The sequence below is a fragment of the Oryzias melastigma genome, linkage group LG17, assembly GCF_002922805.2.
Source record: "Oryzias melastigma strain HK-1 linkage group LG17, ASM292280v2, whole genome shotgun sequence".
Taxonomy (NCBI): Eukaryota; Metazoa; Chordata; class Actinopteri; order Beloniformes; family Adrianichthyidae; genus Oryzias; species Oryzias melastigma.
The window spans coordinates 8,508,953-8,525,526 of NC_050528.1; the positions used below are offsets into that span (position 1 = coordinate 8,508,953).

The following is a 16,574-nucleotide window of genomic DNA, read 5'->3' on the forward strand; positions in this document are numbered from 1 at the left end:
CCCACAGCTGCTATGTGGCTGCCAAGAAGATAGCACAAAAAGTGCATCGACTCTGTATGTTTCAAAAGGCCCAGATAGGAGGAAAGCGAAATGAACAAGACCTGATTAGCCGAACTCTGAACCACGGCGTTCATCAGCAAGTCTGCTGTGTTTTTGCCTGGGCGTCCTGTGACATCCTGGTACAAAGAGCAGCTCGCTGATTACAAGGCTTTGAAAGGAGGAGAGGCGGTCAGGGGAGAATAGCTACTTCTGGCACAACGCAGCCACTGAAAAGAGACCTCATGCTAGAGTGAGCTCTCACAATTGGACTTGAGTCTTTCTGGTGTATGTGTTTTTACGTGTGTGGGTGTGAAAAAAAAAGAAAAAAGGAAAGAAGACAGGTATCAATAGAAAGTGAGGTTATGAAGGACAGGGGGGTGTAGGGGGGCTTCACCGGTGAAGCCTCCCTGTGTGTTTTCTCTTTGTGCAACAGTGCAAGTTACGTTAACAGGAGTGTCATTAGAAATTCAAAGCATATGCCCTCGTGAGAACGCCCTATTTCTCTTTCCCCTGCGCTTCACACCGCACACATTATGCACTGTATAAAGTATTTATTGGCCTTTGGCAGACGAGACCTGCATTTTCTGCAGAGAAACAATCAAAAATAGAAAAGTTGCATTACCTGCGATGAAGCTAGTGTGAATGCTTTTTGTTGAAAGTAGTTGCTGAAGAAGCCTTTTGTTGAAAATGGTGATGCAATTTACTTTAATTGCTGAAGGGATTTGCTGAAAATGCAAAAGTTATTTGCAAAATTTAACATTTGCTAAAAGACTGGAAATTTCTATGAACTATGAAGGCGTGCTGAAGTTAATCTAAATTTTGGAAACATTTGTAGTAGAATTGATTAAAAGTCCCTAATACATTCCAATTTTGCGAAAATATATTTTGTGTTGCTTGAATATGAACTCCAAATTAGCCCAAAAAAACCTTAGTAGATGACAAATTAGCCAAAAAAGCTAGCTTGTTGCTTAAATATTAGCTAAACTCCAAAATAGTCTTAAATTCCTCAGTAAACTAGATTAATTAAAATGTTAGCCAGTTGCTAAAATAGAAGCTAAACTCAGAATTAGCCTAAAAACCCCAGTAGATAACAAATTAGCCTAAAATGTTAGCATGTTGCTAAAATACTGTAGAACCTAAACTCTAAATTAGCCAAAAACCCCAGTAGATAACAAATTAGTTAAAAAGTTAGCTTGTTGCTAAAATAGAAGCTAAACTCTAAATTTCCCTAAAATCCCAAAAGATAAGGAATTAGCCAAAAATGTTAGCATGTTGCTAAACTATTAGCTAAACTCTGAAATAGCACACAATAAACTCAGTTTAACCTCAATATAATAACTCAGTTGCCAATTTTTTTAAAATTACTATAAAAGATTAAAAGAAAGTCCATGAATATATTTAAAAGCTTGTTGCTAATCTACTTAAAAATAAAAAAAATTGAAGAATTTCATATTCATTTCCTATAGGACATATTTTGCTCAATATTTCAAAAACTATCAAATTTATGAATACCAGAAGTACAATCATTGATGTAATGAACGAGCTGAATGTTTTGATATCAAGATTACTAAAATCGCTGAAAGTGTGATTGAGTTTTTACGTGCCGAAAAACATAAGGGGCAGGAGAATCCCTACAGTGTGATACTTTGAAGCATTCACACAATTAGAATAGAAAGGCTTGTGTGTTTAAGCTAGCATTCTCAGACCCTCTGCTGTGTCACTCACGTGTTTGATTGTTTAATCAGTTGTCCGCTTAGACACGCACACATGTGCATGCGCACACGTTTAACGAGCATATGCACTCCTGCTGCCTGGCTGCACCTGCGCGCTTGCAGTTTGTATTTTAGACAACACATAATTCATCGCCCAAGAGGCCCAACACATGCTGGGACTTCATCCAGTTGACCTCTTTCTTAAGTAGGTAGCCACAACAGCGGGGATGACATGTGGACAAAACAGAGATAATGTCAAGTCCTCACTCAGAGCTACACACATGGAGGGAAAATACTAGATCAGGGACACTGTTTGTTATTTTCCTTCAAATGACAGAGTAGAGCTGCATGAAAACGACCGGTTCATGGAGCGGTTGTGTCGGTTTCTCCGCACTGTCTTCATCTCTCCCTGGCCCTGACTCTGCCTGCTCTTTGTTCACTCTCTTTCTCGAGCCTGCAAGTCTTTTTCAGCAGCACAAGCAGAAGAATGGCACATTAAATCTTAATAGGACTGCGTCTGGCCGTGTTGAATTGCAGAGCGTGTTAAGCCGGCGCTTTCCTCCCCCTTGGCACACGCTCGTGGAAGTGGAAAACAATTGAATAAAAGAAACCGCTCCCTCATTCTGTAGCACAAGTGACTTCGGCTGCTCGGCTGAAACTATGAGATTGAAGTGACTCCGGCTCACAAATGGCTTAAGCGCTTACCCAGAACCTGGATTGTAAACGGAATGAAGACTCTCTGAAGTGGAATATTTGGAGCGCACGATTTACTTGTCACCCTACCGCCAAGAAAGCTGAGTGTTTTCAGCTGGAAAGAGTGTAAAAACAAATATAAATAATGGGAAAATTAAAAGTGGAACAGAGACAAGCAAAATTTACTGATGACATAAATCAGACGCGACAGAGGAAGTTTGGAGCCAAAAGGAGTGGATAGAAAACAGCAGAGATGGATTCAGAGGCAGTAATGTGAGTCCAGGCCTGCTTTGTAAGACAGTCAGAGGTGGTAATTAGCCGGTGATGAGATGACTGGTTGTGTGTCCAGTGCTCGGCACGGCTGGGTGGGGCTGTGGGAGGTAGATAAGGCCGGCGGTGGACTTATCTCTGTGAAGGACAGGCACCAGGCCTGCCAGGCAAATCCACCCACAGGCCAGCTGAATTTTATTAACATCATCATTAATCCCAAACAGGTTGTGCGTGGTGACTCATACGTAAAAAAAGGTAAAAAAAAAAACGTCTCAATCCTGTTTGGCGGGGCAGCCTGGAGTAGACGGGCACCGGCCGACGTGTTTTGAAAGCAGGGGGCTTGTGGAGGTGTTTACCAGGTAGGCAGGCGGTGGAAGGGCACGTAGAGCGAGCTTGGATCTTACCTCTGGGTTTTACACTCTCTCCTCTGGGTCCCCAGAATTCAAATGATTTTCTTTTTTCTATTTCAAACATGGTTCCTCTCACCAGAATATTGATGAAGGTGATGCGGGGAAGCATAAGTAGGGACAAACAAAAGGTAGAAAACAAATGCACATTATTTATTATTGACTACCTTTATTTCATTTGTAAAACATTCCAAAGTGGATTTGCTGTGATTTTAATACAAATGTCTCCACTCCAATCATCCTTTGATTTATCTAAAAATTATACTGTTTTTAGCTAAAATAATAATAATAAAAAAAAAAACTGTCGTTTTCTAAGACATAGTTTCTGCAAAGCAGCAGGATTTCAATAGAAATTCACCTCTAAGTTGTGGGCGGGACTGTTGGCGCAGAATAAGCCCGCCCCCTTCCCCATCATTTACATCCTTTCCTGCTAGCTTATAGCCCCTCACAACTCCAACCTAACATTACAGATGCAACACATAATGGTGAGCAATATTGGAGCCATCCAGTCGTATAGTTTGGAAAAAAAAACAGGGATCTAGTCGTCTACAAGTGGATGCATCAGAATTTGTAACTAGTAACTTCTGCGCCACTCATATAAGCTTTTTCCAACTTCATTTTGTTTGTCTTCTCCTGATTCACGATGATTTGAATACATAAATACTATTTTAATTTTGTTTTTCTCATCAGACAAAAGCAGCAAGAAGAGGTTAAAAAACCAAAACACAAATTTCATAGGAATGTGTCTTTAAATAATGAGACCAATGATCTTCAGCTTGTTTTTTAAAAGTGAGCAATTCTGTGATTATTAAAACTTGCTCTAAATTTTAGGCCAAAGTTGATATGATTGTATAAATCTTAGGGTATCTTCAAACTGGACACATTTGGTTCGCTTAAGGTGAAGCAGAGTTCTTTCCCCACAAAGTATGAGTACAGACTAGATGCAATCTTCAGGACTCGATCCGAAACAACAGACTATCCCAGTCTGAATACACCCTTAGAAATAATCTACCAGTGCTCGCTCCTTTGTAGTGTAGCACCAGTAGAAGGACTAACCCCAATAATTCGATATACAGCGCACTCCTTTATCCTGTTATATGGCAGGATTTTCCTGGAAGAAGACTTTTAATCACTGCCAATGTCTATTTATATTTTTGCGATGGTGGTTCATGAATATTCTATTGACTTTTTTTAGCCAGGAGACCAAAGGTCAAGTCTGTCAGTAGACTTAAAATGTTGTTTTCTTCCCTTTATTTTAGACTGTAATTTTCTTTCACGCTGTGGTCCAATTTTGGCTCCAAAGCTAAAAAAAAAATTATTTGGACTCAAATGCGCCATCATATAAAAATATTAGATGGTTGATACACTTATATTGACACATTATTTGGTAGAAAGTTAAGGAGCAGACTCTCTTTCAGACGTTTCTGAAAACTTGAAAACTGACGCCAAAAGATGTAATCCACACTAGGAGTTACCTGGATGTCATGTGGATTTGGGATGAAGAAAAGCCATTTTTCCAAATACGCATAACAGAAACATTGGAGAGTTATGTTCATCAATACTCCCTGATGGAAAGGTCAAAGGATTTTTGCAAGTGTCTGTGTGGAAATATACTGTACATTTAATCCCCAAAGGGCTTTTTTTTTCGGAGACGGCTTTTGCCAAACTCACCAGTAATGGGAAGAAAGGAAGGAGGGAGACAGAGGGCGGTGGAAAGAGTGACCAATCCGACAGGTTTATGTCTCCCAGCAGGCTGAGCTGTATGGAGCTGACCCACAGGAAGGAGTAGAGCCAGCTGTGACGGCATCCTGTTAGGCACTGTGGTTTAGGAGCTGTGGGGCTACACCACGACTCAAACTTTCCCCCTGTCCTCTACCCCTCCCAGGGGTTATTATTGTTGGACGAAGGGTAGTATTTGGGTGGGGGCTGTTAAGAGTAGCCCCCTTCTACATTTCAGGATATAGTTAGCCACCCACAAGGACAGAAATTCTCAAATATCATAAAGTAAAGTAACACATTTATTCCTTAGTTCTAATTGCCATTTTTCATTCCGGAAGGTAGGTTCGTAAATTCAGTTTATGGGCAGGATGCGTGTCGTTCCAGGTCTCCAAGGTCACCAGCTGGACTGCAGTTGGACAAAAGGGAACAGCGTGTATCGGTACAAAGTGTAATGTCAGGTAACACGGAGACCTCCTCTTAAAAGGAGTGGATAACAGGGGATACAGCATCATGGCGAATGGAAAGGTCACCTAATCAATTCTTCCTCCAGCCTGTCCGGCTGATCAATCATAGTGGAGGAGTCAACAGATTTGATCAGAGATCCTCTCCTCGGAGGTTACCTCCCAAGAAGTTGGAGGGATTCTGCCAACTTGGTGCATGTCTCTGCGATAAACAGAGACATTAAAATCCTTGATTAAATGGGAACTCACCACCTGTGGCAGTCTTTGTCTCAGTAAGTCACTGATTGAACATACAAAAAAACATCTTCTGATATCTTTATTTTCTAATCTGGTTCATTCTGCATTCATTTCATGGACGGTAAAATCCTTTTTACTGACAAGCCAAATAAAAGATTGCACCTTGGTAAACATAGTCTCTACATCAGGACATTATGTGCCCCCCCACACCAAAGACGATGCACCTAGCTCATCATGGACTTGGTTGGTAAAACACACCCCACAAACAAAGTCAACAGACAAAAACCGTCCTGTGATTGGATTTTAATCCAATTGCTTTATTATTCAGGCCTCCCATTGGCCATTCATTACTCTCACATGGAGCTTGTGTGGGTTGTTATCACCCAATCAGGCTCTCCACTGTATTCTGGAGAGCATGCTTTCGTTTGCATCCTTTAAACCCTGTGAGTCCTGCCTCTCTCTTGGTCCGCCAACGGAATACCTAATTCCAAAGTAAACCGATTGCTCTCTCCAACAAGATTACGTTGTGATGATGTTAGCCAAATGAGACCGGCACTCAGACGCAACCGGGGCAAGCAAGGATGCTTACCGCAAGATGACTGATCAGCATGTTAAGAGAAACGAGGTTGGGGGGGAATAAAAGAGTAGAGAAGAAGAGGGATAAAAATCGAAAAACTGCAAGAGAGTTGTGTGTGGGGGTAAGCTGAAATGTAATTTGCTTCTCACCTCAGGCGACTGGGCTCTGAGGCCAGTAAATATGCAAACAAGCTGAGCCTGGCCATCAATATGAAGACCCTGGATGATTACTAATCTCCTTCGCAGAAGTAAATTGAGATCTGTGCCAAGCAACAGCAAGGGAGAAAAGGGAAGTTTGAGTCCAAACTCGATCTCCAAGCATCAGCATCTTGCCTATACACATTTTCCCTTGTAATTATTATCTACGAAACAATTGGTTTTGAAAGTATACAGAATCTACTTCTCCAAGTCATGAGCGATAAGAACTTGTCGGTCGCCTTTCTGCAATCCAGGATAAAAGAAACCTATGAGACACGCAGCGGTCTGGAGTCATTAGGTGTGTGCACGGCTCTCTCAGACAAGCAGATGCCCGAGGATGGCCAGGGGTCATGCCTGTTGTTTTTCTCCGCTCAAATACTCGTCTTTATTATTCCATCCCTTCCTTTCCAGTTTTGCCTTGATTGCTTTGCTCAGTCGTCACTAACGCAGAGGTCTGTGTTGAAGTTTAGCTCTCAAAGAATCTGTCAGCGGAAGGTGGGGAGCGGAGACACGCAGGGCTAGTTGTCTGTGGCCCTGGGTGGAATGCCTGGGGTCGTGAAACGTGTGGGGGATAGTTAGTGCGGAGAGGCAGTCTGCAAGTGAACGCCTTTGTTTTCCTGCTACTTAATGTACTTGAATCGTACAAGAAGGTGCTATTTTTAGACGCAATATAACCTCATAAAAGCAGAAAAAGATGGATATTTCCTCTACGTGCAGGTGGAGATTCGATGACTATATTGAATTTATTTTTTTTTAAGATAGTGTTGTATTTCCAGCTTACCTTCTGCAGTGAGTTCACAAAGCTGGAGGATGTTTACCTGGCATGGTGCCTGGTGAAGCTGCCCTCCTGCCGAAAAGCAGATGGGGCTATACTTTTGTGTTTGTTTGTTTGGGCACTGATGCAGGTATGTATGACATTATGAACATACGTGTGAAGGGAGAGATCATAGTAGAACAGACAAAGAGCTTTCAGTAAAGGGGCGAGCTTTTCACCAGTACCACGGCCAGTCAAGGGCAGCGGTGCATGGTGGGTACCTGAATTCTCGGGTTTCGTCAATCGTCCGTTTGCTCAGCCATCAATCTTCTCCGTTTCAGCCCCCCCTCCCCCGTTCGTCTACTCATCCGTCCATTTATCTGTCCTCACACCTGGCCAAAGGGCCATGTCTCTCTGTGGCCCTGATAATCTGGACCAATTTCCTCTGCAATTTATTTCCCAGCCAACCACCCACCTGGTCGAGCAGCATCAGGCTTCTCAAGGTAGGACCACTCATCCCAGCAAGCCCCTGCTTCTGAAATCAAATCCCTGCTTTATCTTTGGTGTGTTAAAGTTCAGTGCCGCTATGATATTTAGTTTTTTGTTTAGTTTATATCCAAAGATATACAAACGATTAGTTAGTCAGTTAATTAGAGCAGGGGCGCCCAAACTTTTTTGCTCTTAAGGCCAAAATCTAAATGGGATCCCAGTCCACGAACCAAATACAATATTTTTTTGAAAGTCATGAAATAAAAGAAAAAAAAGAATATGGTTTAATGTATTTATTTTGATTCTGTATTCATTAAGGTAACACACATTAGTAAGAATAAAAAGTAAATAACAATTGTCTTTGAAACCTATATCAGCAAGGCCTCACTGGCCATTTTTGATTGAAAAACAAGAACAATCTAAAACAAAGTTTATTTCAATGAAAACAGAAAACTGGGATCTATGGAGCTAAATTGGTGCCATAAAGATTTGAAAAACAAATAAAGAAAGAGAGTAAAATATCCAAAACTTTCTACTATACTAAAATACACTTTTTTATTTTCAGCTTCAAATGTTCTGATTTTAGGTTTCAAAACCCAAAATTTCAATTTCAAAACATTTTTTCAAGTTTCAATTTTTTTTTTTACTTTCAACTCTTTATTTTTTCATTTTTTAATCTGAAAATTTGAGTTTCAAAACTTTTGGCCTCGTGGTTAGTTGAGGCAGGGCTACCATGAAGGACCAATCAAAGTCGATGAGGTTGGTAACTTCAGTTCCGGTGTATTCACTGACTAAGAACTTGGATAATTACAGTCAGAAAATGGCTATATCATCTGTACTATCATAGTCTGAAGTTGTCCCAAGACGAGTGTTTTGTCATGTAGAAACCACGCGTTCACATTAATACCAAAACATTTTAGACATTTTAAATTTTTTTGGGCCAACACCAATATTTTTTTCATTTTGTTTTATTTGGGTTTCAAATAATATTGATCCCAATTTATCTCCATAAGATCCAAATGAGAGATGTGGAGCTGGTCTTTTGACCACGTTTGCCACAGTCGTTGTCGCTCCATCATAGCTAGCTAAAAAAGGGCCGCTAAAATCATCGGAAGTGACAGTGAAGGCTCTTGGGAAGTTCTAGGACAAAAAAAAAACATGGCTGACTCACTTGGGGGTTGTTTCACCCATACCCGATAGCAAGGAGAGTGCTAACAGCGCCACCCAGAGGCGGAAAGTATATTACAGCTGTAGAGTTTTGGAACCTCATAGAGAATCAATGGGAAACGGGGGGTTAACTAAACACTCTGGGCTGGTGACTTCAGGTGTGATTTGGATTTTGGCCTCCTGTGCGATTGAGTTTGACACAGTAAGAGTGAAGTAAAACAAATGCCACTTTTCCTCTAAAGCTGAACACATGTTCTCTTAGTTGCTGTTTTATTGGCTTCGAGAAATTTTTATGTTTACAACCATCTCTGACATAATTAAGCACCCATTGTTCACTCTTAATGTTCTAAACTGCTGCAGTCTTTTGTTATTTATTTTTTCTGTTTTCCAAATCTGCATGCAGCAATCCCTGTTACCTCTCTGTGTCTCTCCTCCATCCGTTGCTCTTCAGTATTCTGCTGCTGTCTTGTGTGGAGTGATTTTGCCCAGACACGTCTGGCTCTGGGTAAAGTGCAGTCCCCAGAGAGCGTGCTCCGCAGCCCCCAGGTCGCTACCACCATGAATACATTATGATCCCCATTTCCATCCTGTTGCCACGGCAGCACTTTTTGAGCTGCAGGGCGATTAAGATGTGTGCTGTCGATACCCTGATAGGAGCAGAAGTTGGATCTGGGAGCTGGCCTTTGATCAGATTTCCATCCTCCTCGCTGCTATTGGTGGCTTCAGTGCAGGAAGACAAAGAGGAGTTCTTGTGAGGTTTTTTTTTTTCTTTTTACTGGTTTGACAAGCTCACCTGCTGCATATAAGCACACAATCTGCTCTCAAACTCTTTCTTTTCCCACCTCTGTGCGTTTTCTCTCTCAATCCTGCCTGAAACCATTCACCAGCCGCCCCCCCCTCTCGTTCCTGTTTCCTATGCTCCTCCCCATCACCGCAGTTGAGCTAAAGCAGCATTATACACAGTCTGCCCTATGATATTCTGCTATCCGTACAAAGGAAGCAACTCCCTTACCTTTTATTGTTTCCCTTTTTTCTTTTTTTTTTTTTGAGGGGGGGTGGTGATGTATAAAACATGGTGCCTCAGGTAGAGGATGTTGGGTAGGAAGCCATGTCCCCCTAAATGGCCAGCCGTGTGCATGCGCCTAACACTTCACTGAGCAATCTGTCAACATGTCAGCAACACATGTTTTGTAAAAAGCCTCTGGTGGGAGCCAGGGGAAAAAAGGCACTCCTGCCAGACCAGAGAGGAAATGCTTTTTTCTCCTCCATGCAGTGGATTTTCTATTGCTGGTTCTTGGTCCCACGGGCCCCCCACCACCCTCTCCCCCCCACACACACACATACACCCGTTGTCTGCACTTCAGAAATTTGAACTGGGGACCCTCGAGGGGTTTTACAGGGAAGGTTGGGGTAGGCTGGAAAGGGAGGGGCTCCCTCTTTTTTCAGAGCGTATGAAATTGTGAAGGTATATTGTGGCAGGTCCCCAAGCGGTCTTTTCTAATACCTGAGTTTCTGGCGAAGCTGGAAATTACCAGCGGCTCCCCCGAGGGACGGCTTTATCCACACCAGGAAGGGGAGCAGAACTCAGTGGGGAGGTTACTTAATGCATGGCTGAAATAAAAGAATTTCTGAGAGACAGAGGCTGAAAAGCTAGCTTTTCCAAACCCCCTTATTCCTTCTGTCTCTCCCTCTTCCCTCCCCAGTAGTATAGTTTACTGCTCTGCATTCTCTTGAAGGGTTCTAGTTTAATAAACTTTCAGAGGATCCTGCTGGTGCAGACAGCTAGACAAATACTCCTGTGTGTTCTCTTTTGTCAGAGATACAGCTTTTTGTTATGTTCTTGCAAATTTGATTTCTCCCTCTGTCTTTCGTTTTCTCTGCCGCCCTCTGTCTTTCTCTTCCCTTCTGCATTTGTCTTCATCTCCCTTGTCCTGCTCGTGCTTTCTGGCTCCCTCTTTGACACGCACACACACACACACAAAGTCAAACTCAGTCTCTGGTGGTTGAGTTTATTGTTTGGTCTGTCTGTTCGTTCTCCCCCTCTGTGCTCCCTTTTGTTTTCTGTATGTTTTGTTGTATTGTGCATGGAGGCTGAGATGCAGATAGAATGCAGACAGTTTGCCCTGGGTGAAGACTTTGCGCATGCCCCCCTTGGAATCTGTTTAACAAAACACATTCATCTATTTACACATGACCGAATGGATAAAACTCCGTCGGCTATTGGAGCCATGATGAAATACTTCACATCAGAAATTTAAAGCTTTATGTTTTGGGGCAATTTACTGATCTCTCTGTAGTACTTTTTTATTTTCTCAAATCTTTGGTAATTACATTCATCATCATTGGATAATAAACCTTGCTGCATTCATAGTCCTAAAATAATATATATATATCTCATCTAAGACTAAAATGGCTCCTTCTATCTCCTCCCCTCTCTACTGTTGGTAAATAATTCAACCTTTTCCCTGTAACAAGTGCTGGCCTTAATAGGGAGCAGTACCTGTAGTTGGGATAAACAAGGCATCCGGCCTCAGCAGTGAAACAGAGGGATTTGGGCTTTATGTAGGCAGAGGAATAAGTCGTTTCATTCTGAAAGGCAGAGTAGACTGGCTGACATTAATTAAACCCTATAGGATAAAGGTTATCTGAGGCCTAGCAAAGCAGAGACTGTGCATGCGGGATGTTATGTCTGCCGAATCCTAATCAAGACATCTTATTAAAAAAAGGTACAGATGGGTCTGGGCCACGTATGATATGTGCTGTATTTGTGTAACAATATGGGTCTGACTGTGTCTCTTTGGAAGTAACTGATGCTGAAAAATACAAAAGTCTGTCTAAAAATGCACACATTTTTAGTTCAAGTTATAAAGAGGCTTTTGTTTTATTTTCATTTTAGTCATGAGGAATGGCAGTTTTGCTGAGATTTCTCAATTTCTATAGTTTTGCAAACATTTTCTCATCTAAAATCAACAGATTTCTGGTAGATGGTGTTTGTTTCACCTTTTTATTACAGAGTTGTTGCCAGTGACACCTAAACAACACCCTTTTGACATATTGTAACTCTTTGACCATTTATGTAAAAGAAACACAAAGAAAGAAACACTGCTGGGTTTTGTTATTTTAGTTTGGGGTTGGACCTTGGTAGTCTTGATTTGTGGACTTTGTTTATTTTGGTTTTCTTTTGTTAGGCAGCCTTTAGCAGGGAGCTGGGTCACCAGTCTCCCTGACTTGTTTCATGTGTGTCCAAGGTTCCAATTCCTTTTGGTTTGTCTTTTTGTTTGAACCAGTACACTAATTATTTAATGTTCTTTCTGCTGGACACAGGATTGTGTTTATTGAATAACTTTAATACTCTAACTGATGTCCAGTTTTTATGTTAGTGTCCCCTTTTTTTCATTTTCCCCTAGACTTGAGGCATGTGTGCCCATTGGGGACGTAACACTGGACACATCAACCGCTCTCCTCTCGTGAGGGTTAAAGGGTTAAAATCCCATAGACTTCTATTGAGAAATAGTTATTTCTGCCATTCTATTTGTCAGAATAATCATTCTTCCTCTGATGCATTCTTCTTAGCATCTTCTTTCCTAATTTTCCTTATCGCCAGTTATTCAAGTTATAAATTGATCAGTCAGATGCCTTAGTAAAAGCATGTGTTGCCCGTTTCCGTGAAAGGGGTGTGAACTTTGAACACTCATGATTGGCGACAGTATTTCCTCTAAAAACATTTCTCAGACTGACTTGGACCAAATACTTTTGACGGGTTTCAAAATGGCCGCAGACTATCAGGAAGTGACGTAGACGGCTGTAGCCTGATTTCATGAGGGCCAGAAAGGCGTTTTCTGTGGGTGACGTCAACACCCTGATATGTCCAGTGATTCCAGAGTCAATTATTTCAGCACATGGTTGGTTTTGTCCACTTGAGAATCCATTGGAATTACGTAAATTGCATAAACATTTGAAGAGTTACGAAAGTTTAAAGAATCTCAACACTGAAGCGACAGTGAAGCTTTGGTGTGAAAGTGTTAAAATCTGAATTTCCTAAAAATCTAACCTGTTCCCAAATATGAACTGTATTAACAAGAAAACATTTAAGATGTAGGAGACAAATAGGATTAGACCCCTTGTATTTTTTAGACATTTTTGACCTCACTATACTTTAATGCCTAATTCCAAAGACTGGAAACCAAGTGGAGTTCCAAAATAAAGGATTGGTATTCATCAAATTTATTTTTTATTTTTTATTTTTTTATTGCATGTTTTGTTTGACAGATTCTCCCGAACCCGCTTTCAGTGGTAGGGGTGTGGACTTCCAACAAGCTCACTCCTGATTGGTGACAGTAGTTGCCATAGAAACGTTGATTCAGACCAATCAGTGCTTACCGGCTCCAAATGGCGGCGTCCATATTGCGGAAAAAAAGGCGACTGAATTAGTGAAATGGGTGATGTCACGTTCGCTCAGTCCAGTTCTCTTATACAGTCGATGCTTGGACATCATGCGTTCCAAAAGACATAATCCTTGAGTATGGAACGCACCATTTCACCAAACCATCTCCCACTCTCCACCTGACTCACCAACTTACTTATACTGCAAATTTAATTAAAGGTCACCTCATTGATGATATTCTCCTGATATTCAAAATAGCCAAGTAAGCCACTGTATAAGTGACACAGGATTTATTACCATCTCATCTGACGCCACTTCTATATTAGTGAGAGCAACAGCAGCCCAGCTCATCCACCCTATCAGGAAAATGTCTTTCATATACTGATAACGGCACGAGTCCTTTCATCTACAATGACCCTATGAAAAGTAATTAGTCGATATGGGTGTAGCTGTTAATGATAGCTTATATGGAGGTAGACTATTACATTCACTCTGCAGAATGATGGCTTTGAATGTCATTATAGTGAGACGCATGCAGTAATTTATGACTTGAGAACAAAAAGACTTATATAGATTAAAACAAAGGATACATCAGTGCTGATTCTGTGCTACAGGATTTTTTACTATAAAAAAAAATGTATTTTCTTGTTTGTCATGATTCGTGCTTTAATTCTGAATTTCAATCTGAGGTCATGTGAGTTCCTGACAGGGAATCCTATTGCTAAAATGCAGGGAAAAATTGATTCTGTGATAACATTTTTCCTTTTATTTTTAAAGCACTATTTGGGCTCCTGGAGCCACAATAACAGCACTTTATTTCCCCAATCCTACTTTTAGAACCTTACTGGTTAAGGGACATTCTTTCTATATATTATTTTTTCTATTCTTAAAAATATTTTTTCTTAATTTACCAAAAGAAAGCACCATGAATTTGCTTGTGTAAAGCCAGTTTGTAGCAATATGAGATATACAGGAGTTGCAGTACTTAACGTTGTTATCATTAAATAAAAGGAATATTACCATTTAATTTGATTTAAAGACATTAATATTCAGGTAGAGTTTTTTTTTAGTCATACTTCTTAAAAAAATGTTAAAATGTGCGATATTTATTGTCATATGTATTGTACTCTGAGACATGTATCGCGATGCGTGTCGTATCGCCAATACACACCCCTACTAAAATGTCCCTTAGTGCAAAATTAATCAATGCAATAATCTAAAGTTTTTTTTCTGATAGTTTATTAACTATAAATTTAGTACTTAGCAGTAAAGTTAGTAATATTCTGTAAAAGAGATGTTAATCTTAATAAAAAAAAAAGAAAAAGAAAAACTGAATTGAAATCTAGAAGCCAAAAGGGCAAGAATTGGCTTCTGTTTTTACCTCCCTCAAATTTGTATTTCAATAGTAACCTCAAAAGTTTCTCTCTAAGTTCATTAGAATACAAATTTTAACAAAAGAAGTTTCACGTAGAGCTGCTTTTGCATCAGCTGATAAATAGATAAACAAGAATAAATCATTGTGAGGTGATGGATGAATAAGTAAAATGCCCCGTAGTCATTTGTCTGCTCGTATTCAGGCTTCATATTTTATCCCTAATCTACAAATGAAGATGAGGGTGAGGCTGTAAACTGCTTGTGCAATCTTTGGCCACAGAATAGGCTATGTGTGCGCTTTTGTTGTCTCTTTTTTTTGTAATAAGATACAGCGATGCCGGGCTGCTTGGTTACCAGCAGAAAATAATAACAGAAGAAACAAAGCAAGCTCCTAAATCTGTCTGCCATTTGCGCTCACATACTGTACACACATGTCATGAGTATTCTGGCACAGTTACTGGGCCAGGGAAGTACTGGTCTGAGGCCTGGCCCATTCTCCAGAGACCGCCCTCCTCCCTCTCCGCTCCCTTCCCCCTTCCTTTGCACGTCTGTGGACACAGTCTGAGGCGACAAGGTTGCACAACAGCTCTCCAAAACCTTAACTTTACAAGCACGATCATAAAAAGCACAGTCTGCCATTAGGAATCTGTTAAAGAGGGAAAAATAATTAGAACTACTGTGATAATTGTGTCAAGGGGGAAATAGATCAGACAAATTATTGGATGAAGCAGAAAATCTCGCCATGGCTACGTTACTTTACTGTTGGTTCACTTCAGCATTGATCCACCCTTCCATCTGTCATCTTTTCCTGCGCTCCTTTCCATTTCCTTCTATCTTTCTGTCTCCCTCTCTTGGATTTGAGTGTGGAGGAGCCTTCTGGCTCTCACAGAGAAGGGATGAAGATGTTTATTCATCTGGAGGGTATTAGACATGATTAAGGAGGGGAGGGAGGAATAAGGCTGATGCGACGACTGTATTGCTCGTTTGTGGGCTGCCTTCAGGACTGCGGCCAACACACGAGTAAAAACAACAAAAAAAAGGAGAAGAATGAAAAAAAAAAAGTTTCAGTGAATTCCTACTCTCCGGGGAAAGGACAGAAGTTTAAATTTTAGCTGCCGAGTAGCACGCTCCTATTCTATCTCTCACTTCCTGTCCTCGCGGCTCGGCTAATTATTAATGAATGCCGTTTCTGTTGAACCTCGGAGAGGTGTCAGCGCTGCAGTCACGGAGGGTTAAGAAATCTTGACATTTAAGACAGGGATGCATGAAAATACATCGTCTTGCTTGAGTTGATGCTTGTTTTTCTTCCCCTCCCGCTCCCTTCTACACAATGCATGTTTTCTTCTCCCTCCTGGGCTGTCTCCAGTTGTTTTAACACTGACAGGCTGGAAAAGTATTGATGAGATATCAAATAAAGCCACAGTGTATTAATCAAGGGAGCCAAAGGTCACAAGTCAGGAGGCTCGAGTCTGGGCTTTCTGGCACTGGCTAATGCAAATGCTAACTCTCATTGTTTAGTTTTTAGTACTGTGGCTTCATTCAAAAATCATTTGCCAGTTTAAATCCTTAATCTGAAATTATATATTTTTATATTAAAGATGGACACAAGTTTTATTAGTAGTTCAAGTAAATATACTTCCTAAAGCTGCGAGTGACAATGTTTGGTTACCCTCCCCCACCCTCCTGGCTGAGTGGCTACATATCCCCCACTCTCCCTTTCTGCCGAATTGTAACAAATTCATTAAAAAAGCAACACTTTTTTCAAAATAGCAGCTTTGCTATTGGTTTGTCTCCATAGCAACCATTTTATTTTTTGGTCACCTGGTCGCGACAAACAAGTCTATGTCATTTTTAGAAGAATCAGCAAAAATAATGTTTTTGATTTCCTTAGCAACTGAGGGTTTTTGTTAACCAAGCCCACATTTCCAATACATTTATATATATCGTATGCTGTGTTGTTTTGTTAAATTGGAGCCATTGACTCATGTATCCAGTTTTCACAATGTTCTGGTAAAATTTGCAAGGAACAAGGAAACGCCACGTTTGCGAATTCGCTACGCAACTTTTACGCTAAATTTTTTTTTTGCCAAGTAG

General features: G+C 40.8%; 1 protein-coding gene and 1 long non-coding RNA gene across 6 annotated transcripts in view; one reads left to right on the plus strand and one right to left on the minus strand.

Moving 5' to 3' along the window:
* The window catches only part of LOC112147272 (zinc finger protein 521), a 137,019-nt gene that overhangs the window by 29,060 nt on the left and 91,385 nt on the right, over positions 1-16,574 (plus strand). The window lies entirely within an intron of this gene.
* The window catches only part of LOC118599999, a 73,858-nt gene that overhangs the window by 12,180 nt on the left and 45,104 nt on the right, over positions 1-16,574 (minus strand). The window lies entirely within an intron of this gene.